Raw genomic sequence first — 25730 nt, 5'->3', positions numbered from 1 at the left:
CAATTTCTTCTTAGAACTTTTCAAAGGGATAAAGTTTTAGTTGTGTTGATTTTTATTTTATGTTCTGTTTTATTAGTTTCTATCTTTATTATTTCTTTCCTTCTACTTCTTGGGTTTTGGGGGGGTTTGTTTGTTTTTCTGTTCTTTTTCTTCTTCTTGAGATGTATATTTAGCTCTTTCATATTTTTAAAAAATATAATTTTTAGAGCAATTTAAAATTTGTGACAAAATTAAGCAGAGCATTGTCATATACCCCTCTGCACCACACATGTACAGCCTCCCTGACTATCAACATCCCTCACCAGAGTGGTACATATGTTACAATTGACAAACCTACATTGACACATCATTATCCAGAAGCCCATAGTTTACATTAGGGTTTACTCTTGATGTACATTCTTTGGGTTTTGACAAGTGTATAATGGCATGTATCCACCATTATATTATTATCAAACAGAGTAGTTTCACTGCCCTAAAAATCCTTGGTGCTCCACCTGTTCATCCCTCCAACCCCTAACAACCACTGATGTTTTTACTGTTGCCTTTTCTGGAATATTATATAGTTGGCATTCCGCAGTATGTATGTGGCCTTTTCAGATTGGCTTCTTTCACTTAGGAATACACATTTAATCAGGTAGGGTATGTCTGACAAATAATTTTCTAAAATCTTAAAATTACTACAAAAGGAATACACATTTAAGATTTCTCTATGTCTTTTCATGGCTTGATGGTTCATTTCTTTCTCTTTTTTACATTTTATACTTTAATAAAATGACAAACACTGTTATAGGTAAAAGACAATTCAGTACATTTAGTTGGATAATATTTTTTAAATTTTTAAATTTTTTTTTTGAGACAGAGTCTCTGTCTCAAAAGACTCTGTCGCCTAGGCTGGAGTGCAATGGCATGATCTCAGCTCACTGCAACCTCTGCATCCCAGGTTTAAGTGATTATCCTGCCTCAGGCTCCCGAGTGGCTGGGACTACAGGAGTGTGCCACCACACCCGGCTAATTTTTATTTTTTATTTTTTGTATTTTTAGTAGAGCTGGGGTTTCACCATGTTAGCCAGGATGGTCTCGATCTCCTGACCTTGTGATTCTCCTGCCTCAGCCTCCCAAAGTGCTGGGATTACAGGTGTGAGCCACTGTACCCAGCCTAGTTGGATAATATTTAAAAATTTGCATGTTTATGAGCTCATAGATTCTTTACCACCATGGTATATTTTAGTCAATGTACTCAAAGTCTTCTGGAATTCCAGAAGTTTTATCAATTTTGTTTTCTTCAAACCCAAATTTTCTTTTGGCCCAAGATTTTATTGCAAATATGTTATCAGTCCATCTGTTAACAAGTACTTTATTTGCCTGATGTATTTCTTCAACAACTTGCGGGTCACATTATTTGCATTTTTCAACTTCTGTCTTTAGCTGTTCCCTTTGATCCCAGAGTGAAGAATACTCTTTGGCTAGCATGGTTCACTCCTTCATCTCATGTTGGCCAATTTTAGTTTTTCTGATGCTTTTCTGTAAGTTTGCATGCTTTTGGATTCTCTGAAACAACTGAGATTTCAGAACCTCCAATTTACAGGTCCTTGCATGAAGAATTTTACTTGGAAAAGCCTGATAATAATGAGAAGTTCCAGTTCTCTCACCAACCATATCATTATCAACTAAACTTTGAAGGACTTTTTTCTTTTACTAACACAGCAGTAATGCCTTTCTCTTTGGGAGCAGTCTTCTCCATGTCTTTTTTTTTTTTTTTTTTTTTTTTAAGAGATGAGTCTCGCTAGGTTGGCCAGGTTGATCTTCAACTCCTGGCCTCAAGTAGTCCTCCTGCATCAACCTCCCAAAAGTGCTACTATTACAGGCGTGAGCCACTGCGCCTGGCCTTCTCCATCTCTTTTAATTGAAATACATCTTTTGTTTTAAAAAATGTTTCCATCATGCAGGCTCTCTTTTCTTCTGCACTCAGTCTCTTTTATCTTTGATATGGTGTGGGCACCAGGCCTTCCAGTGGTGGGGTCTGCACATGGGGTGAGGGGCCAGCTCATTTCTTTTTATTGCTAAATAATTGTCCATTGTCTGATGTACCAGAGTTTATGTATCATCCACCTACTGAAGGACATCTTGGTTACTTCCAGGTTTTGCCAGTTATATGAGAACTTTGTACTTTCTGTTCAGTTTTTCTGTAAACCAAAAAAAATTGCTCTAAAGAATAAATCTATTAATTTTTTTAAAAAAAGAAAAAAGAATCTGTCTCTCCATTCATTCAACAAACATTTGTCAAATATCTAATATGTGCCAAACAAAGAATGAAGTACTAGAAGTAATCAATTACGTAAGACATATTTCTTTCAAGGAATGTAGTCTAGTGGGAAAAGTAATTCAGCAATTGGAGTGATATTTGTATTTCAGAAGTGTGTATAGAGTGTTACAGGACCCCAGGAAGGGACCGTCTTAGTCTTAGTTGGTATAGGGGAGGGAGAGATAGAAAAGGCTTTTAAGAAGCCATGTTTAGTTGGAGACTTTTAGAATGAGTATCAGTTGACTAGATAAAAAATTGTGTGTGAGGGCGTGGGCACCTTGGGGAGATAATATTCTATATAGAGTAAACAGTATCAGAAAAGGCATGGAAAGAAGAAATGGCATGGCATGAACAGAGAATTACAAAAAGTTCTTTCCTTCGCAAAAGAAAAGATTGCATTTGAGGGTATTCAGGTCATGAAACTAAGAGGGTAAATGATACCATGAAGGGCCCTCTGTGTTAAATAAATTAGAATTGGTTCTATATCCTGAAGGCTAAGGAAAGTTTCTGATTTAGTTAATATGAGACGATTCCTCTTTTTTTCTTCTTCAAATACATAGAAATGCTGGATAAAATATAAGCTCCCTTTCTCAGTTTTTTTTTATTATTATTATTACTACCTGATTAAGTTTGAAAGCAGACAAAGGAAATCTCCAGATACCAGAAGTGACAAGGAAACTCAAACCCAGATATGAAAGAGAGCTAAAGCCAAAATGGCCAATGGGGAGTGGGAACCATACTTTTAAGTGCTATATGAGGTGAAGAGAAAAGACTTCAGGCTTGTGAAAGTCAGAGAATTGCAATTGACCTGTGTCCTTAAAATTGGGAGCCACAAAAGGCCATGCTGCCCTTGAGGAAGAGTATTCCACAGCATCACTCCCCTGGCTTACAAAAGCAACAGGGACCTGTAAGTGGGGTTATAGGCCTTCAGGGAGTCAGAAACAAGGAATAGGGCCAGAGGGAGAAGATGACCAATGACCCAAGCCTAAGCCAGTCGGCTCATAGCATTCTACTGGCCACAGTGCTTGGTTCAGGGGTGGTTATGTTTTCTAAAAATTTGTTTAGTTGGAGTGAAGCCCAGGACCACGTTTGATGGTTCGGCTCTTTCTTCCTTCTCTGGTTTTGAAGATGGAAGCATGTAGCTCTGAAAGCTGCTGGTTCCATCTTGTGACAACTTGGAAAGTCAGCCAGGATAAAGATGAACCTCTGAAAGGTGAATGAAGAATCCAAAAAATTCTCCCAGTGTGAGACACTGAATCAAAACATCACTGATTATTTCATCTGCTGGTGATGGCATAATAGATTACTCACACTAACCTCCCACAGATAAAGATTATTGAAATGTAGATTTAAAAATTACATATATACATTTATATATTTGCAACAGCTATTTAAAGGCACTGGAAAGGAAGTGAAAGAAAAGATAAACTCAATCTGAAAGGAAGGAACTTGCCCCTGAAGGTCCTCCCCAGTCTATGCCTGGCTCCAGAGGCAGAAATCTTGGGTAACAGGGCTCAGGACTAGTAGAGCAGCCAGAGACTTAGGCAAAAAATCTTGGAAGGGGAGGAGATGCAGAAAGATTAGTCACCAAACCTGCATTTAACATCTGCCCAACTCCTTCATATGTGTGGGGAGGCCCAGGAAATGCAATGAAAAAGCAGCACCTGGAAGCCAAAAGAACAGAGAAGAGGTTTCAACAGATGCTGATGGCAGGGGAGACAGAATTTGGAAATTGAGAGTCCCACCAAATTAACTGCCTGCTAGAACAAAGATCCATCTTCAGAGGAATGTAACAGAATCCAGAGTCATGACAACATATTATACATAATATGTAAGAACCAATCCAAAAATCACTAGACATGTGAAGAAACAGGAAAACGTAACAACGTTGAAAAGAAAAGTAGGCCGGGCGCGGTGGCTCAAGCCTGTAATCCCAGCACTTTGGGAGGCCGAGATGGGCGGATCACGAGGTCAGGAGATCGAGACCATCCTGGCTAACACGGTGAAACCCCGTCTCTACTAAAAAATACAAAAAACTAGCCGGGCGAGGTGGCGGGCGCCTGTAGTCCCAGCTACTCGGGAGGCCGAGGCAGGAGAATGGCGTGAACCCGGGAGGCGGAGCTTGCAGTGAGCTGAGATCCGGCCACTGTACTCCAGCCTGGGCGGCAGAGCAAGACTCCGTCTCAAAAAAAAAAAAAAAAAAAAAAAAAAAAAGTAGTCATTATAAATATGCTTAAGGACTATGAAAGAAAATATGTATATAGTAATTGAACAAGTAGAAAACCTCAAACAGAGAAAGGGAAATTTTTTCTTTTTTCCTTTTTTTTTTTCCTTTGAGATGGAGCCTCACTCTGTTGCCCAGGCTGGAGTGCAGTGGTGTGGTTTCAGCTCACTGCAAGCTCTGCTTCCCAGGTTCTAGCTATTCTCCTGCCTCAGCCTCCTGAGTAGCTGGGATTAAAAGCATGTACCACCACACCTGGCTAATTTTTTTATTTTTAGTAGAGACAGGGTTTCACCGTGTTGGCCAGGCTGGTGCCGAATCCCAGACCTCAGGTGATCCACCCACCTTGGCCTCCCAAGAGACACTTTTTAAAAGTGAAAATTATAAAACACTAAAGTATAATAACTGAAATGAAAAATGGACCTTACAGCAGATTTGGGACATCAAAGAGTCAATTAACTTGAAGACATCAATAGAAAACACTCAAAGAGCAGAGAGAAAAAAGACTCATGAAAACTAGATAGAGCCTATGAGACCTCTAGGACACTAGCAAGCAGTCTAAGCATACATGTAAGTAGAGTTCCTAAAAGAGCAAAGAGAGAAAATGGGGCAAAAAATTTTGAGAAAATTTCACCAACAGTAAAATTTGGTGAAAAAATATCAACTTATAGATCCAGGAAGCTTAACAAACCCCAAGAAGAATAAGCACAAAGTTAACCACATCAAATACATTTTAATAAAACTGCTGAAATCTTGGCTGCAGTGAGAGAAGAACAACCCTTTACACACAGGGGAGCAATAATACATAATTACAACTGACTTCTCATTAGACACAGTGGAGGCCAAAAACAATGGCATTACATCATTAGATTTCTACAAGAAATAATGTGCCACTCTAGAATTTTTTTTTTTTTTTCTTTTTTTTTTTTTGAGTCAGGGTCTCACTCTGTCACCCAGACTGGCATGCAGTGGTGCAATCTTGGCTCACTGCAACCTCCATCTCCTGAATTCAAGCAATTGTCATGCCTCAGCCTTCCAAGTAACTGGGATTACAGGCATGTATCACCACGCCCAGCTGATTTTTGTATTTTTAGTAGAGTCGGGGTTTTGCCATGCTGGGCAGCCTAGTCTCAAACCCCCGAGTTCAAGCTATCTGCCCACCTTGGCCTTACAAAGTGCTGGGATTACAGGCATGTGCTACCATACCCGGCCTCTAGAATTACATATCCAGAAAAACTAGTCTTCAGGAATGAAGGTTAACTAAAGATATTTTTCAGAGAAAAACAAGAATTCTTCACCAGCAGACCTGTAATATAAGAAATGCTAAAATAAGTTCTTCAGGCTGAAGAACTAATACTAGAAATAACACTGCAAATGACACTAACTGGTAACTCATATCTTCAGAAATGAATGAAGATCAATAGAAATGGCAAATCAGTGAATAAATATGAAAGACTATAGATTATTTTCTTAATTTCTTTAAAAGACATACTAATGGTTAAAGAAAAATTAAAGCACTGTTTTGTAGGGTTTATAACAGTAGCACAAAGGACTGGGATAAATAGAATTTTGCTGTTACAGACATCTATATTTAGTGTTTATTGGTACAGCATTAACTGTAGATTGTATTAGTTATGGATGTATATTTTAATTTCTAAAGCAACCAGTAAAACAAAAGTACAAAGAGTTCAGCAAAGGACAATAAAGGCTCACAAAATACTAGTTTACATCCACTAGGATGACTATAATAAAAAAGATAGAACAATAACAAGTGTTCACAAGGATGTGGAGAAATAGGAACTCATACACTGCTAGTGGAAGTGTGCAATATTGCAGCTACTTTGTAAAATAGTTTAGTAGTTTTTTAACAAGTCAAATATAGAGTTACATAAGACCCAGCAGTTCTACTCCTAGATATATACCCAATGGAAATGAAAACCCACATCCACAGAAAAACATATACATGGATGTTAATAGCAGCCTTATTTAAAATAGTAAAAAAGTGGAAACAATCCAAATGTCCATCAGTTGACGAATGGAAAAATAAAATGTAGTATATCCGTACAGTGGCATATTGTTCAGCAATAAAAAGAAATGAAGTACTGATTCATGTTGTAACATGGATGAATCTTGAAAAGTTATGTTAAGTGAAAAAAGCCAGTCACAGAAGACCACATATTGTATTATCATTTATATAAAACATCTAGAATAAGCACATCTATAGAGAAAGAGAGTTGATTCGTAGTTGCTTTGGGCTGGGGGAATAAGGGGAAGGACAGCTAATGAGTACAGGGTTTCTTTGAAGGGGATGAAAATGATCTATAATTAGATTGTGGTGATGTTTTTACAACCCTATGAATATAGTTTTTAAAACATTGAATTGGGCCAGGCGCAGTGGCTCATGCCTGTAACCCCAGCACTTGGGGAGGCGAGGTGGGAGAATTGCTTGAGCCCAGGAGTTTGAGACCTTGAGACCAGCCTGGGCAACACAGTAAGATCTCATCTCTATTAAAAAAAAAAAAAATTAACTGGGCGTGGTGACATGCACCTGTAGTCCCAACTATTTGGGAAACTGAGATGGGAGGATCACTTGTGCACAGAAGATCAAGGCTGTGACTTTGTGGGGCTATGATCGCCACTGCACTCCATCCTAGGCGACAAAACAAAACCCTGTCTCAAAACAACAACAACAACAAAACATTGAATTCTATACTTTAAATCGGTGAATTGTAATATGAGTTGTATTTCAATAAAGCTGTTTTTAAAAGACAATACTGAATTTTTTTTCAGTTCACCCCAAAAGAGGAACAGAGAAACAGCAAACAGATGAGACAAATAGAAAACACTAAAATGGCCAGTCCAGCCAAATCCAGCCAAATTAAATGTAAATCGACTTAACATTACAATTAAAAGATAGAGATTGTCAAGTTGGATAAAAGCATTACCCAACTATAAACTGTCTACAAGGCATGCACTTAACAAAAAGGTACAAAGCTTCAAAGTAAAAGGATGGAAAAGGATATACCATGTAAACATAAATAGAGTTAGAATAGATATTTTAATAATGGAAAAGATGGACTTCAAGGAGTACTACCAGAGATAAACAGGGACATTTTATAATTTTTAAAACTCAATATATCAGAGAGACATAATCCCAAATGTATATATGCCTAATTAGCTTCAAAATACATAAAGCATAAAACTGACAGATGGAAGAAAGGATTCAAGTCTACAGTCATACTTGGAGATTTTCATATCCCTTTTAGAGCAGTTAGTAGAACAACTAGGCCAAAAGTCTGTACAGATAGAGAAGATTTTAATAGCACTGTTAACCAGCTTGCCCCAGTTAATATTTATAGAACCTAATACCCAACAAATACAGAATAAACAGTCTTTTTAGGTACCATGGAACTTTTACCAAGATAGACCATATCCAGGGCCGTGAAACAAGTACTTTACAAGTTTCAGAAGATTGAGATCTAACAGAGTATGTTTTCTGATTACAACTGAATTAAACTATAAGTCAGTAACAAAAAGATATTTGGAAAATCTCCAAAGACTTAGAAATTAAACGGTATATTTCTGAAAATATTTTGAACTGAATGATAATAAAAAATGTGTTAGCATTTTGGGGATGCAGTTAAAGCATTGCTTACAGAGAAATTTATAGCTTTAATTGTTCATATTAGAAAGGAAGAAGTATTAAAATGTAATATTTAAGTTACCAGAAGCTGGAAAAAAATAAGCAAATTAAACCCAAGAAAGAAGAAAGTAAAGACAATAGCAGATGGCAGTTAATTAGAAAATAGGCAATAGAAACAATAAATAAAACCAAAATGGGTTTTTTCAAAAGATAAAAAAAATTGAAAACCCCTAGAAAAAGCTCATTGTACCAATACTGATAATGAAGGAGGAGCATCATTATGTATCTGTAAACTTCAAAAAGATAATCAAATTCGAAAAACAACTTTATGCCAATAAATTTGATGCCTTCGATGAAACAAATTCCTGGAAAAATGTAACTTTCCAAAACTGACACAAAATTAAATTTAAAAACTGAATAGTCTTGGCTGGGCACGGTGGCTCACGCCTGTAATCCCAGCACTTCGGGAGGCCGAGGAGGGTGGATCACGAGGTCAGAAGTTCAAGACCAGCCAGGCCAACATGGTGAAACCCCGTCTCTACTAAAAATACAAAAATAAGCCAGGCATGGTGGTACACGCCTGTAATACCAGCTACTCGGGAGGCTGAGGCAGGAAAATTACTTGCATTTGGGAGGTGGAGGTTGCAGTGAGCTGAGATCGTGCCACTGCACTCCAGCCTGGGTGGCAGAGCGAGACTCTTGTCTCAAAAAAAACCCCAAAAACCAAAAAACAAACAAAAAACCCAAAAAACTGAATAGTCTTTTGTGTGTCAAAGAAATTCGCTTTGTGATAGAAAACATTCCTACCGAGAAAACTTCAGGCCCAGAGAGTATCACAAGTGAATTCTCAGACATTTATGAAAGAGACTGTAAAATCTAACAAACGGCTTCAGAAAATAAAGGAAGAAGAAATAACTTATCAACTAATTTTGTGAGGCTAGTGTAATTCACATACTAAAATCTAGTAAAGATATTATGAAAAGTTAAAAATCTCTTATGAACATACATAAAACTCTTTAACAAAATATTAACAAATTGAATCCAGCTATAAATAAAAGAATTAATAGAACATGATCAAATGGGTTTTATCCCAGGAATATAAGATTGGTTTTGTATTTGAAAATAAATAAATGTAATCCACCATATTAATGATAAGGAAAAGAAATGTGGCCATCTCAATAGACACAGAAAAAGCATTTGACCAAAATCAGCATGGGGCTTAAATAAAATTCAGTAAACTGGAATTAGAAGATAGTTTCATCAGTCTGATAAAGGGCATCTACAACATGCCTTCAGCTAACATCATTCTTAATAATAAGCCCCTGAGGACTATGCCTTTAAAACCTGGAACAAGGCAAGGGCAGGGAGCCGAAGGCCCATGGGACATGACCAACTCAGCATTCCACTGGAGGCTACATGATCTAACAACAAACTATTTATCATGAATGCAGGATGTGAGCAAACTCACAACTGCTCCTGCCGACAGGTTTGCTGGAGGCAGTCATTCCCTGGCACTGAGGTTATCTACTGTGACATCTAGAGCCTGTTGTTCAAGGAATGCAGTCTTGCAAGCCTACTCTGGACCGAGCAGCTGACCCCTTCTTCCACCCCACTTCTCACTATCTCTTTTGCTTAATAAATACGAAGGGCTGTGTAAAGCTCAGGGCCCTTGTCCACTAGAGGCAAGGTGCCCCCCACCCCTTCTTCCAAATACACTCTTTTGTCTTTGTCTTTTATTCCCGCATTTGCCCCCGCTTTGTTCAGTCTCCCTAGGACTGTGCGGGTTACACAGTGATGCCTCGAACAGCGACAGAATTGGGTGCTCCACAGGCAAGGATACCATTCCCAAAATTTCTACTCAACATTTTTCTGAATGTCCTTGCCAATGCAATAAGGCAAGGAGAAGTAAAAAAATAAAGATTAAAAAGGAAGAAGTAAAAACGCCCTATTCTCAAACTATTTATATAGTATAATATCCTAAGGAATCAATTTTAAAAGTACTGTAAACAATAAGTAAACTTAACAAAGTCTTGAGATAGAAGGGCAATAAAAAATTAATTGTATTTTTACTTAAATAAGATTTAAAAACCAGTTGTCTTTTAATAGCACCAAAATACTTAAGAATAAATTTAACAAACAGGCACACCTCTACACCGAAAAGTATAAAATACTGCTGAGAGAAATTTAAAAAGGTGTAAATAAATGGAGAAGTATGTTATTTGAGTCCCTAAATTCTGTTTCAGTTGAAGCCAATTAGAGATAGATTTTCCATCGACTTATAATGAAGAGTCTCAAGTAATATGCCGGAGATTGTAGTTTTGTTTTTGTTTTGTTTTGTTTTGTTTCTAAATATTCCATCATTTCTGTGTAACACTAAGCCTGATGATTGGATTTGAGTTTAGCAGACCTGCCCCAGATAGAAGCCTGTTAAGATACCGGGAATTAGATTAGAAGTTATGCTCATCAACTATGCAGCTGTAGATTAGAGCAGATTTCACTAGCACATATGTTGACAGAATGGGGCCAGTGGTGGTTCATATACCTGTTTGTTATCAAATACCAGGTCTAGATGTTTTTCTCATCCTCAAATGAGAGATCACATAACAATACGGGACTTATAAAACTTTCTGAACAAAGGGAACATCATTATGAAGATTTAGAGGAAGTGCAACTCTCTGAAAATTATTTAGTATAGACATGTAAGAAATTTCAAAACTTTTCTAGCATCCTTAGTTGATTTAGGAAGATACAGCCTCTGTGGAACTGAAATATAAAAGTATAAGGAACAGGCTGAGTGAGGTGGCTCATGCTTGTAATCCCAGCACTTTGGGAGGCCAAGGCAGGCGGTAACAAGATCAGGAGTTCGAGACCAGCCTGGCCAATATGGTGAAATCCCGTCTCTACTAAAAATACAAAAATTAGCCGGGCATGGTGATGGGCACCTGTAGTCCCAGCTACTCGGGAGGCAGGCAGGAGAATCGTTTGAACCCAGGAGGCAGAGGTTGCAGTGAGCCAAGATCGTGCCACTGCACTCCAGCCTAGGCGACAAAACGAGACTCCATCCCAAAAAAGCAAAAACAAACACACACACACAAAAAGTATAAGGAACAAATAGGCTGAGATGAAAAGGGAACAATAAACATGGAAAGCTACAGGTAAACTGGACATGTAATAGCAGTGAAGATATAAACGGAAGAGAGTGAAAAGCAGGATTCACCCTGAGGTGTACTGAAGCAATGATGTGGAAAACACATTTGAGAAATATTCTGTAAATGCAGAGGAAAGAAAAGAAAGGAGATGAAAACTGTGAGGGAGATGGTAGCTATGGATGACAGACTTTTCTACATCACCAGTGCCAGAACTTGTGAGCCAAAGTTTTCAGGGGAAAAGGTTGTGACTGGAGAGTGTTGTACCGGCTGCATTTTGTTTCATTCTTGAAGGTTACAGACATTCATGTATGCCAGGTTTCAAAATATGCTGTGCACATAGCCTTCTTGGAGAACAAAAACAAATGAACGAAGTTTTAATTGACTGAAAGACAAATCAAAATGAACTTAAGAATAGGATTGATGTTACTAAACACCTTCAGACTTCCAGAGGACTGCCAGCAAGTACAGGGCTCTCCCGAGTTCTTAGAATCCTCAGCAAACCACATTGATTGAACTGAGTCCATGGATGAGGCTGCAGGAATGTGTGTCGTGTTGGCATCTGGATTGCACTTAAAAGCAAACAGTTCCCTCATGAGTTATTCTCCCCAGACAGAATTGTGTAGTTGGGCAAAATAATTCATCTGGTAAACCCTCTCCCTAAGGCATTATTTACCACAAGATCCAGAAGTTCAATTAAATAAGATTATAGTACAATAATGCTTAAAAAACAAACAAACAAAAAACTCCAAAAAAACTGAAAAGAAATATTTCAAATGTTAAAAAATTAAATGACTACTAAGTTGTCGTGATTTTTAAATCTTCTACTTTTGAAATGAGCATGTAGTTTTCAATTAAAAAAAGCTATAGATAAAGGAAAATTGATTAAAATGCTGTTAACTAAGCAAAAGGGCATACAAAATAGTGAAACAAAAGCCAGAAACAATTAAGATTTTAATTAAACAGTTAAACTAGAGAACATAAATATTATATAAACAATAGTATTAGCTTAAACAATGTAAAAAGGAACATTTAAAACACTAAACTTTTTAGATTTAAAATTCTTAAATTTTAAAAACAGACATTAAGTTCCTTGTGACTGCTCTACCAGGAAAAAAAAAAACAAAACAAAAAGAAAACAGACAATAAATGTAAAGTCTTAATTTATTTGTGCAGTAACCTTCAACCTGAGGCAAACAATTAGAGCACATTCTGATGGCCTTCAAGCTTCAGGGCTTTACGGGTAATTGTTCTTTGGTTGGAGAGCCAAGGGCTGAGGATAGAACTCCTGGTCCCTTTCCTTGTACCTTTTATAGATGACTTGCTTTCACTTCTTAGTGACTACCCTGGTTTGATACTTGAAAACAGAGGCAGGATCAAACTTTTAGCCTTGACTTTGGATCCTGTTCTAACTAACTGCCCAACTCTGAGGAGCTGGTCTTTCACCAGACAGTACTTCCACTCCAGAGATGTCCTGCCCAAGACTGACTCCCGCTCAGCCAGGTTCCTCAGGTTCCGTTGTCCTCCTGTCCTCAAAGGCACTTAGGATGTAGCAAACAGTCTTATTTTTTTACTCCCTACTAGCAAATTCTGCTTTCTAATTAGTAAGCCTATATATGCTACCTTATACTTTTGTCAATTTTTTTGAAACACATTGCATTTTCTATATACATCCTCTGGATTTGGTCTGATATGGTCATCTTTGTGTTCTCTCCTTTGGGCTCTCTTTTTCTGGGACATTGTTCACAATTTGTCCATCCTGAGTGTGTTTCCATAGCAGTTGAAAACCAAAACACAATTGGTTTCTCAATACAGTTATAAACTCCTGAAATCAACAGTGTCTGAGGGCTGAAATCGTGTCTCATACTTTTCTTACGCAACCTAGAATAAAGCAGCTTGGTATTAAAAGAAAAATACTGAAGTGTCAGTAACAGCAGCAAGTAGCATTTCTTTGGCTCTGCATTACCCTCCTAACTGTGGAAACTGCTTCCTCCAACCCCTTCCCCAACTAGTCCAGGGAGTCTTCAGGGATAGCTCAAGTTTGCCTTTGACTACAATTCTCTAGACTACTCTGTGGGTGGCCATTTCCCCCAGCTATATTCCATGAATGTTTTTCTCTGAGATACCATGCCCCACACCCCTTTCCTTCCTCTTACACTCTGGCTCCTATGCAAAATCTACTGCCACCCCCATGCTCTGATACACAATGTTCTCTGAGACTCAGTTCTTTGGTTTGGTTCTTCAGCTGGTCTAGTTCAAGCGATGCATTGCCCTGCCTCTGCAATACCAACCCGTTCTCTTTACCGTAGCTTATGTGCTTGGATTCACTTTCCTTTAGAATGAATTTTTTCCTAGGAGGATGCTGGAGCCACAGAACAAGTGTTCCCTGCTTCATGGACTAACTCACTAACCAACCATATTAAAACATCTGTTAGTCTTCTAAGGTTGAGTGAAGAAACTATCTTCTCCAAGATGTCCTTTCAGAATTCCCTCTGCCTCTATCACCTCCAGCTAGATATATATCTCTTCTTTGTACCATGGTTACTCTGAATATGTCCTGGTATATTAGTCCCTTCTCATGCTGCTAATAAAGACATACTTGATACTGGGTAATTTATAAGGAAAGAGATTTAATTGACTCACAGTTCCACGTGGTTGGAGAAGCCTCACAATCATGGTGGAAGGCAAAGGAGGAGCAAAGTCACGTCTTACATGGTGGCAGGCAAGGAGAGCTTGGGCAGGGGAACTCCCATTTATAAAACCATCAGGTCTCATGAGACTTATTCACTACCATGAGAACAGTATGGGGGAAACCGCCCCCATTATTCGTTTATCTCCACTGGCCCCGCCCTTAACACATGGGGATTATTACAATTCAAGGTGAGATTTGGGTGATGATATAGACAAATCATATCACTTGGATATAGTTTTTATCATATTAGATGGTAATTATCTTTTTACTTACCTGATTCCCCATCTAAACTATGAGTTGATTGAAGGAAGGAGTCATGTCTCATGCATCTTTGAATTCTGAATGTTTAGCTTAGTTCTTGTCAGTTAGTAGGTTCTATAGAGTCGGAAGTTGAGCCTATGATGTACTTGTGTACAACACGATAGATTTGGCTCAAATATTACATCATGTTGATTAATGGCAGTTTTCCATTTGATAAGAATTATCTGGTTCTTTTTCCTTTAAGATTGATGTCAAATCAATTTATTAGACATTTTGATGAGCACCCATGTATCCTAAGTACTGCCTTGTCCCTTGGATATATGGAAATTAGTAAGACATGGTTCCTGCCCAGAAGAAACTTCCCTGGGTCTCCCTTCCTCCATTTCTTTGTTCTTCCTTCTCATTCATCCTTGTCTGGATAAATTTTTACTGAGCCTGGATTTGCATCTAATGGAGTAAATAAACGTAAGGAGGTTAATTATAGCATAGTATACTCAGAGTAACAATCAAAGTGTGTTCCAGATATAGAGATAGCACGGAAGAAAGCATGATAGAATTATTAGGGTGATACGGAGTATCCTGGAGGAGGTGACTTCTGAGTGAGTTATCAAGGGTGAAAAGACACTCTCCATGCTCAGGTCAGTGAAAGGTACTCCGAAAGAAGAAAGAGAATATGCAAAGGCCTAGAGAAGTGAAAGTACCATGTCTTCCAGAAACAATAAGTACTTTGGTATTGTTGCAACATTAAGTTCAGTAGAATGATGATGCAAGCGGTGGTGAGAGATGAAGCTAGGATAATAGGCAATATTTTTAAGTGCCAAAATCTTTTATGTTTAGGTGACTTTTTAGTTAAGAGAATGGTAAGGTCTCTAATATAGCTGATGATATTTATAATCCAAACATGAAGCCATATATTGCTTTACACAAAGTTCTGTGGTCATCTAGCTATATTTTAGTGTTTATTGTATAGGTGGATGAGAATAAAAAAGAAGATGCTCCCTGGAGTTTATAGTCTTGTTGAGGATACAGAATATATCCACACAGACAGTTTAGAGCAGGAGTTCCCAACTCCCAGGCTGCAGACCAGTACCAGCCCATGACTTGTTAGGAACCAGGCTGCACAGCAGGAGGTGAGTGGTGGGCAGGCAGCATTACTGCCTGAGCTCCGCCTCCTGTCACATCAGCGGTGGCATTAGATTCTCACCGGAGCTGGAACCCTGTTGTGAACTGTGCATGCGAGGGATCTAGGTTGCCTGCTCCTTATGAAAATCTAACTAATGCCTGATGATCTGAGGTGGAACAATTTCATCCTGAAACATCGCCCCACCTCACCGCCACTCCCCACCCCATCTGTTGAAAAACCGTCTTCCATGGAACCCGTCCCTGGTGTCAAAAAGTTTGGGGACTCCTTGTTTAGATAGAGCACTTAGCAAGCAATCTACAGACTGGTGCCAATCAAAATTGTAAAGGTGGGGTATAAGCACAATCTTGATGGAGTTGTAGGAATGATTAGGAGAGTGTGTAATTAGAAAGAGACAGCCTGATTTTGGGCTTAAGAAAAACAAGTTCCATAAGAGCTAGCTGAGCGTGGAAAATGCAAAATTGAGGAATGTACTTATAAATTAGAAACTTCTTGATGTTCTGTAGTTTACCATAAAGAAATGGCTCCTGACCGGACGCGGTGGCTTATGCCGGTAATTCCAGCATTTTGGGAGGCCAAGGCGGGCAGGTCATCTGAGACTAAGAGTTCAAGATCAGCCTGGCCAACACGGTGAAACCCCATCTCTACAGAAATATAAAAATTAGCCAGGCATGATGGTGGGTACCTGTAATCCCGGCTACTCCAGAGGCTCAGGTGGGAGAATCGCTTGAACCCAGGAGGTGGAGGTTGCAGTGAGCTGAGATCGAGCCATTTCACTCCAGCCTGGGTGACAGAGTGAACTCTGTCTCAGAAAAAAAAAGACATGACTCCTTACCTAGACCAACAAGTAATCATCTTTAAGCCTTATAATATAAAACAAAAAACAAATTTATTTTTCTTTATCATAAATACATTTATTTTCTTATTCTCTACTAAGGACGGGAGCCTATGTGTTACGTCTTTAGTTAACAGTTATTTTCCACTATTTTTATTTGTATCTTTAGATATTCAGATTACCCTAGACATTGTTTATTGTTTATATAAAATGGGTCTCTGGGTTTCTGCCAAACTACTGTCAGTCCATACTACACAGGGACTATCTTAGGCCCTCCTTTCATCTCTTTATTATCAAAAATTCACCACAGCCTCTGCCCTTTTCCTTATGGAATATAGGAACCCAAACCTTCTCCTTGCCCCACTAGTTCCTCCCATTCCCACAACTCTCTGGTTGGGTATTCTTCTTCCATTGAGCTAGCGTGGACTTTCGGCAGGCCATGGGGGTTTCTATGCATACCTTCCTAGAACCTTTGATCAGTAAATACATTTTACACTTATATAAACTCAAACTTAGGAGGAGGTGTGTTTTAATCCTCCAAAAGAAGAATGGGGGAACCTTTCACTTTGTATTTATATAATTTATAAATTGTTTAAGTTTGACAATGAGCATTTGCTGTTTTTGTAACTGAAAAGTAAAGATGGTTCAATTTTGAAAAATGAAATCAGGAATAGAGCCTTTTCTACCATTTCAGGTCTATTAAATGAACCTATCTCTCTATATGTGTACATAGATGCACACACCCCACTACCAACGTAGTGCAAAATAGTGTTGAAAAACTCATAATAATTTGGAAAGCAAAAGCCATAAAAATGTTGATACTGTATGACCTGAGAACTCTACTTTTGAGAAACAACTTAATGAAATAATTCAAAGGAATGAAAATCTAAAAAATCTATATGTAGCCTTGTCTAGATGCAGAAAAGTTGGGGAAAGAAAACTTTAAAGTCAACATAGGGGGAAGAGTTAGGTAAATAATGATACATCAACTAGATAGAATATTATTGCAACACTGAAAATGACTATTATAAAAACTATGTTAACAACATTGAATGTTTACAGTACGAAGAGAAAAGAATACACAATTATATATACACTGATTATAGCTGTGTATAAAATGAATTGCATGTGGACAACTAGAAAGGAAAGTGGATAATGAAAACAGCTGTTCTAGCGTATTGGAATTATGGGCAAGTTTTGAAATTTTATTGAATGATTTTTCAGTATATAGGAAAAATTTGAGTTTCAGATTGTCAGTTAATTTAAATTATTGTTATTCTGAGAGTTTTGCAGCAAAAAGAAGGAAAGACTCTGGAATCTGAGCCCCTTTCTTCTTTCTCTCATGGACTGAAATAATTACATTGTGGGAAATAAGGAAACTTCTGCTTTCTTAGAAACTTATAAAAATGAACATTATCAGGGTAATGATACTGGAATGGCCTCCTGGGGGAGATTGTAGACTCCATTTTCAGAGATTCTTAAGAAAAATTAGAAAGCGGTATTGATTTATTTATTTATATTACAAAAGATGGATTGGCCGAACGCAGTGACTCATGCCTGTAATCCCAGCACTTTGGGAGGCCGAGGTGGGCAGATCACCTGAGGTCAGGAGTTCGAGACCAACTGTTTGGTGAAACCCTGTCTCTACTAAACATATGAAAATTAGCTGGGCGTTGTGGTGGGCGCATGTAATCCCAGCTACTTGGAAGGCTGAGACAGGAAATCACCTGAACCTGGGAGGTGGAAGTTGCAGCGAGCCTAGATTGCGCCATTGCACTCCAGCCTGGGTGACAACAGTGAAACTCCGTCTCAAAAAAAAAAAAAAAAGATGGATCAAATCTGACCATTTTTATAACAGCTTTATTGAAATAAAATTCATTGTGTGCTATAAAATCCTTTTAAAGCACACAATTCAGTAATTATTAATAGATTCACAGTTCTACAACCATTGCCACGCTCTAATTTTAGAACGTTATTATTAAAATACCCATTAGCCATCACACCCCATTGCTCCCTCCCCCAGCCTCTGACAACCAGTAATCTACTTTCTATCTCTATGGATTTGCCTATTCTAGACATGTCATGTAAATGGAATCATACAATATGTGGACTTTTGTACTTTTCTTCTTTTACTTAGCAGAATGTTTTCAAGGTTCATCCATGTTGTAGCATGTATCAATACTTCGTTTCCTTTTATAGTTAAATAATATTCTATTGTGTGATATACCTCATTTTGTTTATCTACTCATCAGTTGATAGACATTTGGATTGTTTCCATTTTTGGACTATTATGAGTAATGCTGCTATGAGTATTTGTGTACAGATTTTTGTGTAGACATATATTTTTAGTTCTTTTGAATATATACCTAAGAATGAAATTGCTGGGTCATGTTGTAAGCCTTTTTGTGGAACTGTCAAACTGTTTTCCAAGGTAGCCGCACCATTTTACATCCCAACTAGCAATGAAGGAGAGTTCCCAGATGATCTTTTGACATCCCCTTCCAGTTCTTAACACACTGCTTGTTAAATAGGAAACCCAAGAATAGATGCTAACTATTCTTACTGATATTGTCCTCACTATTATTAGGGAAAGCTGATAATTACCTTCAGATACATTAACTATATGTAAAATGAAGTTCCTGTATTATTTCCTTTACTACACTGCATCTTGCTTTTGTTATTCTCATTAATTGGTAATGGTATATATTATATTTTATAGAGAGAGATTATAAATGTGTGTGTATAAATTTCTTCCGTTTTCTTCAAGTAAACTACTTGCTCATGGATCTGAAGTCTGTAAATATTAAATACACGGACTCATATATTTAGGGCATGCTGTTTTGTCCTCCTGAGTCCTGAATTGTGCGGTAGTGGAAAGAGATCTACAGATGTTGCTGTGTTATAGCTGCAGGCTATCAGAGCAAGGGAAGATAAAGAAGGAAAGTGGAGACCTGGACCTTAAGCACCAAGATCACTGAGGTTAGAAGTACAGGAGGGTGTGCGTGTGTGTCCTTTTTTTTTTTTTTTGAGACAGTCGTGCTCTGTCACCCAGGCTGAAGTGCAGTGGTGCCATCTCGGCTTACTGCAACCTCCACCTCCCAGGCTCAAGAGACTCTGGCCCCTCAGCTTCCCGAGTAGCTGGGATTATAGGTGTGCACCACCACTCCTGGCTAATTTTTTTGTATTTTTAGTAGAGATGGGGTTTCACCAGGTTGGCCAGGTTGGTCTCAAACTCCTGGCCTCAAGCAATCCACCCACCTCAGCCTCCGAAAGTCCTGGGATTACAGGCGTGAGCCACCGCGCCCAGCCCTAGATGCCTACTTCCTTTTTTTTTTTTTTTTTTTTTTTGAGACAGACTCTCACTCTGTCGCCCAGGCTGGAGTACAGTGGCACAATCTTGGCTCACTGCAACCTCCGCCTCCTGGGTTCAAGCAATTCTCCTGCCTCAGTCTCCCAAGTAGCTGGGACTACCGGTGCCCGCCACCATGCCTGGCTAATTTTCGTATTTTTAGTAAAGACAGAGTTTCACCATGTTGGCCAGGCTGGTCTTGAACTCTTGACCTCAAGCGATCACCCACCTCGGCCTCCCAAAGTGCTGGGATTACAGGCGTGAGCCACCGTGCCTGGCCAGTGCCTACTTCTTATGTGTGATCTCTTTTCCCTGTCCTCACCTCCTTTTCTGTATTTCTTCTTCCTTACTCCCTTGCTGCCTCCCTGATGTCTTCCTATTTCTGCTTTAAGGGGAAGTTCATATAAAAGAATGTCACATGTGATTAATAATTAAAATGTTGATAATATAAAGACGACCTAGAATAAGCCATTGTGTTACACTGTGGGTTTTTTCCCCCATTGTTACATTTTTAAAATGTTTTCTTTCCTTTCATGCTCATTAATCCAATTCATCTGACAGATATTTACTGAATTTAGTATGTGTCAGGCACTGTTTAGGTACCTGTTTCTCTTCTCCATTGCCTTTTGCTCCTTTTTCTATACCTTTAGATCCTTTCCTTGCCCAAATTGGATGTCAGAGAGACAACTGAGAAAAAGAAATTGCGGTGATGGAGTGTCTATGTATATTATATTCTCTGCATATTCTAATAATCATTTCACTGATTTTCTTTTATTTCAAAATATTGTGTGCTTTGATTGAATGAATGCCTCAGAGTGTGTATGGCAAAACATCGCATTTGTGTATACATTGGGTTTAAGGACTTCTTGCTGATTAGCTTACCTTTTTCCAGAATGGTAATATTGATCTGTTCTTGATTTTCTAAGTGTGACAAAATGGAAAGAAAGGTCTGGCAGGAGGAGAAAGAAAGATACAGATCAGAGAAGACAGGCATAGAGGGCAAAAATAAAAAGCTTTGCTAGAGGGAGAGCTATGAGGCAGAGAAGTGGCTAAGGCCCCCAGGCACATAACATATTGTATACGGTATATTACTTACTGCTGCCCCCTGTGTGTCAGTTCAATAAAATAATTCAGGTACAGCTCATGGAGCAAGAAGGAACTTTAGAGATTATTTAATTCGCTTCCAGAATGTGTCATGGAGCATGCAAATAACTCTATTTTCACCCTAATTAATACAAAAGGGGCCAATAATAGGGAAGATAAATTGAATATTTTTGCCATCTTTTATTTATTGGCTGAGAATCCATCTTGTAGTATTCTCGAAGCAGAAATGTTCTCCAACTAGGGAGACAAATAAATAGACCAGTATTTTCCCTTTTTTTTTTTTTTTTTTTTCACATCATGGCATAAAAGAATGATAATTTGTAAAGCACTAGAGCAAACATACAGGGCTACTGTCAACTTAGGTTACTGACCTGAGGTTGAAGCAATCAGTAGCTTGGGAATAAATTGTGTAAACTGCAGTATTGTAGTCATTTAATATTGAATTTTATCCTGCAATTAGAAAGCTAACATCTCATCTCGGTGACTTGATTTTAAAAAAGGAAGCTAACATGTTTTGGCATGAATAAGATAGCTGTAAATATTGGCCTGATTAACTTTGTCATCTTTTTTTTTTTTCTTTTTCTTGGTCTTACTGTGTCACTCAGGCTGCTCACTGCAGCCCCGACCTCCTGGGTTCAAGCAGTTCTCCTGCCTCAGCTTCCTGAGTAGCTGGGTATACAGGTGCATGCCACCATGCCTAGTTAATTTTTTTTTTAATTTCATAGAGACAGGGTCTTGCTGTGTTGCACAGGCTGGTCTGAAACTCCTGGACTCGAGTGATTCTCCTTCCTCACCCTCCCAAAGTGCTAGGATTGTAGGCGTGAGCCACTGTGCCTGGCCTCTATGGCTTCTTATATATATAGATACATGATGTTGTGGCTGGTAGTGTAATGTATTAGGTATAGCTACATCAGGGGAAAAAAGTGCATATTTTAGATGATTAAATCTGGCCTCTGACTTTTAATTTTTTATAACCACTTGGGTTTTGGAGAAAATTTGAGTGAGGATGTTGGACTCTAAGCTCTAGATCTTTGGACTCATCAAGCCTTGAATAAGAGGGTATGTGGGGCTTGAAAGTGATCTAATATGTTTTTTATAGGTATCTAACATTCTATAGTATTTTAAAAATTACATCTATGTTTTCATATAACATTTTAGTTCTCTGCATTTTCCCCTTTAGTTCTAAGGGAATTGTTTGGACCTATAATGAGAGATCTTCTTTTAAAATTACATTAATGTTTGGCATATATATTATACATATTTGTAAGTTATGAATATAATATTTGTAAGTTATGAATCATATAAAAAGCTAACGCCCATGAACCTATCACAACGTTAGTGTTAAGTTAGTCTGTGTTAGTCAGTGCTGGGCGTGGGGCAGCAACTTGAACATTCTCATCCTAAGTCCAGTGCTCTTCCTAATAAGTATCTGTATATTGATACATTTCATTCCTTATTTTTAAAATGTGTAGTGTTGTGATTAAAACAAATTGAAACCAATGACAACAAATATTGGTAAGGATGTGGAGAAACTGGATCACTCATACATTGCTGTTGAGAGTATAAAATGGTATAACTGCTCTGCAAAATAGTTTGGCAGTTTCTTTAAAAACTAAGCATACCTTTTTTCTTTTTTTTTTTTTTTTTTGAGGCAGAGTCCTGCTCTGTCACCTAGGCTGGAGTGCAGTGGTGCAATCTCAGCTCACTGCACCTCTGCTTCCTGGGTTCAAGTGATTCTTGTGCCTAGCCTCCCAAGTAGCTGGGATTACGGGCACCTGGCACGACACCCAGCTAATTTTTTTGTATTTTTAGTAGAGATAAGGTTTCGCCATGTTGGCCAGGCTGGTCTCGAACTCCTGACCTCAAGTGATCCACCTGCCTAGGCCTCCCAAAGTGCTGGGATTACGGGCATGAGCCACTGTGCCTGGCCTAAACATGTAACTTTCATATGATGACCCAGCAATTACACTCCTGGGCATTTATTCCAGAGAAATGAAAATTTAACACAAAAACCTTTGTATGAATATTCATAGCAGCTCAATTTGTAATACCCCAAAAGTGGAATCAGTTCAAATGTTCTTCAGTAGGTTAAACAAACTATGGTACATGTATAATATGGAATACTATTAACAATACCATGCAAGGAACTGTTGTTGCGTGTAATGTCTTAGTCTCTTCAAGCGGCTGTAACAAAGTACCATAAATTGGGCTGCTCATATAAACAACATAAATTTATTTCTCAAAGTTTTAGAGGCTGGGAAGTTCCAGAACAAGGTACCTACAGATTCAATGTCTGGTGAGAACCCATTTCCTGGCTCATAAAATGGTACCTTCTAGGTGTGTTCCCACAGGGTGGAAGGAACAAGACAGCTTTCTGGGGCCTCTGTTATAAGAGCATTAATCCAATTAGTGAGGGCTCTGCCCCCATGTTTTAGTCACCTCCCCAAAACTCACTTCCTCATACAATTACAATGGACATTAGGTTTTAACATTTATTTTGAGCGGGACACAGACACTCAGACCATAGCATACAACAACCTGAGTGACAGGGAATTATGCTTACTGACAAAAGCCAGTCTCAAAAGTTTACATATTGTATGAATCCATTTATTTAACATTCTTGAAATCATAGAGATGGAGAACTGATTAATGGTTGCCAGGGAATGGGGGAGGTAATAGAGGTGGATGTGGCTATAGAAAGGCAACATGAGGGATCCTAGTGGTGATGGAGTGGTTGTGTGCTTGACTGTAATAGTGGAGACACAGACCCACACATGATAAAATTGTATAAAGCTAAATACATCCCCTACACCCCTCTGACAAGAGTACAAGTAAAACAGGAAATCTGAATGAAATCAGTGGATTGTATCAATGTCAACATCATAGTTGTGATATTATAATTTTGCAAAATGTTACCATTGGGGAAACTGGGCAAAGGGATATCTGTATTCTTTCTTACAGGTGCGTATCATTGCACCATTATCTCAAAGTGAAAAAATGCAATTTTAAATTACGGTTCAAATTTTTAAGAACTATAGCATATTCATTTTATTAATAATTATTAAATATTTATAAATGAATGAAATCTTGAAATGGAAGGGATCTTTGAATGATGCACTCTAGTCCTGGCACTGTTGTTGGTAGGTGTTTGCTACAATCTCATTTTAGTAAACTAGGCAGGTATTTCTGAGAGGTTTCTATTTAGCTTTTGTTTATACCACTTTCCCCGTAAATTTAATCTGAATAACCTGAAGAGCTTGTAAGATGCATTTCTCAGGCTTACTCCCTACAGATTCTGATTCAGTAGGTCTAGGGGTGGATTCTGGCAACCTACAATTAAAGAATTTTATCAACTGACTGTGATTCAAGAGATCAGTCCATTGAATTCTGGCTCAAGAGATGAACAATTATGAACAATAAATCATACTTGTTATGGTGAGTAAATAAGAGCCCTTTAAATTTCTCTGTGGCATAGAGGATTTGTAGTTAGGTGAGAATTTTAATAGCAAAGTACTGATAAAATTTTCCAAACACCCACGTGTTGAAGAAAGAATGTTTGACCAAACTGAAGGTTTTACTTGCTCGGAATCAACAAGAACTTTGAACAAAAAGAGCTTGCGCTAGGTTCTTACATTGAAGGAGCCCTTCCCGTCTCTTAGCTGCCTGACCACTCGTGATTTATTTGGTACAAAGAAGGCAAAGACTCATGCTTTAGTTACACAGACCGTGCCAAAGGAAGGATACTAGCGTGAAGAATGCCAAAGCACTTTATAAGCTCTGAAAATAATCTATTCATTTAATTCTTTATGTTTTGTAAATGAGGTTCCAACTAAAGCACTTGGCCAGTCCTTTTATCCCCCCCTACACCCTGGTAGTCAAGTCACTTAAAATGATTGCTGTTATTGAAAAGCAGATATAGAGAAATTCTATTCTACCTTTTGGGATGCCTAGGTTGCAGTTTGTTGAAATCTGAGTGACCCTCTCTGCTCTACACCTGGGGCCAATAATCAGAACATCTTCTCTTGGGCTTATGTCAGAGTCCAGTCCTACTGTTTCCCAAAATCCTGGATATACACATTGAATTGGTGAGTTGTCCTGTGAAAGCCACTCTCTCTGGGCTTGAGGCTAGGAAGGATTTCCCAACTCCTTCCTTTCCAGAGTGATCACAGGAGAACAAGTACATCTCTCCAAAGAAGCCTCTGCAAATCATCCCTGCTCTTGACCCCAGATATGACTCAGGAATGGTGAGGCATTGGAGAACCGCCCTGACCCATTTGGCTTTTATTGTGTGTATTTTTTGGGCACCTCATTTTGATGTGCAGCTTTTATTTTCTCTTTGTGCCTCATAGCACAAAGCACATAGCATTTTGTGTTTTATATAAGTTGGTATTTTGTGTAGTAAAGAGACAAAAATATATATAAGAATGAGACACACTGAATTTCAGATATTTTCCTCTGCAGATGAAGGGAAAGATGGGGAATTTATGGAGAGAGGGTTTAGGTCTAGTCATAACGTTTTATTTCTTCTTAGAAAAGAGTTTTAATATAGTAAACTGTTGACATCTGTTTACATTTAGTGGTAGGTTTTATATTACTTTCCTAATTTTCTATATGGATATTTTTTCCTGAATTTGGAAATGTTTTGTAATTTAGAATTATTAATAGATGGAAAAATCAATCTAGGTTGCAGTAATTTTTCTGCTTTAAGTTTATCTCTCTTAATTCTGAAAGACAGAGAAAACAGAAATCATCTGGTAGAAGCTGTCCCACCTCCCCACCCTCAGCTGTGCATCTATCCTACACCCTTCCTTCTGCTCTAGGGACAGCGGAGCTGGTGTCTCTCCTTGAATCCAAGTCCACCCCCTTTGTCCCCTCTTTGGATCCCTCCCTTCCAACCTCTCAGGAACCTTTGTGCTATTTAGCTGTCAACATCTCACTTTTCTGTCAACATTTAAATATGTGCTAGTTTCTCTTGGCTTTAAAAAACCTCTGCCTCAAGCCTCCTAATGCTCTATGTCTGTCCTCCCCTTCATAGT

General features: G+C 38.4%; 1 protein-coding gene and 1 pseudogene across 4 annotated transcripts in view; one reads left to right on the top strand and one right to left on the bottom strand.

Annotated features, from left to right (window-relative positions):
- The window catches only part of FAM69A (family with sequence similarity 69 member A), a 132259-nt gene that overhangs the window by 32384 nt on the left and 74145 nt on the right, over positions 1–25730 (top strand). The gene's annotated exons all lie outside the window — the stretch shown is intronic.
- On the bottom strand, positions 1216–13052 carry LOC112633409 (annotated as a pseudogene).

This window comes from Theropithecus gelada, chromosome 1 (genome assembly GCF_003255815.1).
Source record: "Theropithecus gelada isolate Dixy chromosome 1, Tgel_1.0, whole genome shotgun sequence".
Classification (NCBI taxonomy): domain Eukaryota; kingdom Metazoa; phylum Chordata; class Mammalia; order Primates; family Cercopithecidae; genus Theropithecus; species Theropithecus gelada.
The sequence above is the reverse complement of the archived record's forward strand: the minus strand, read 5'-3'. Positions and strand labels throughout refer to the sequence as shown.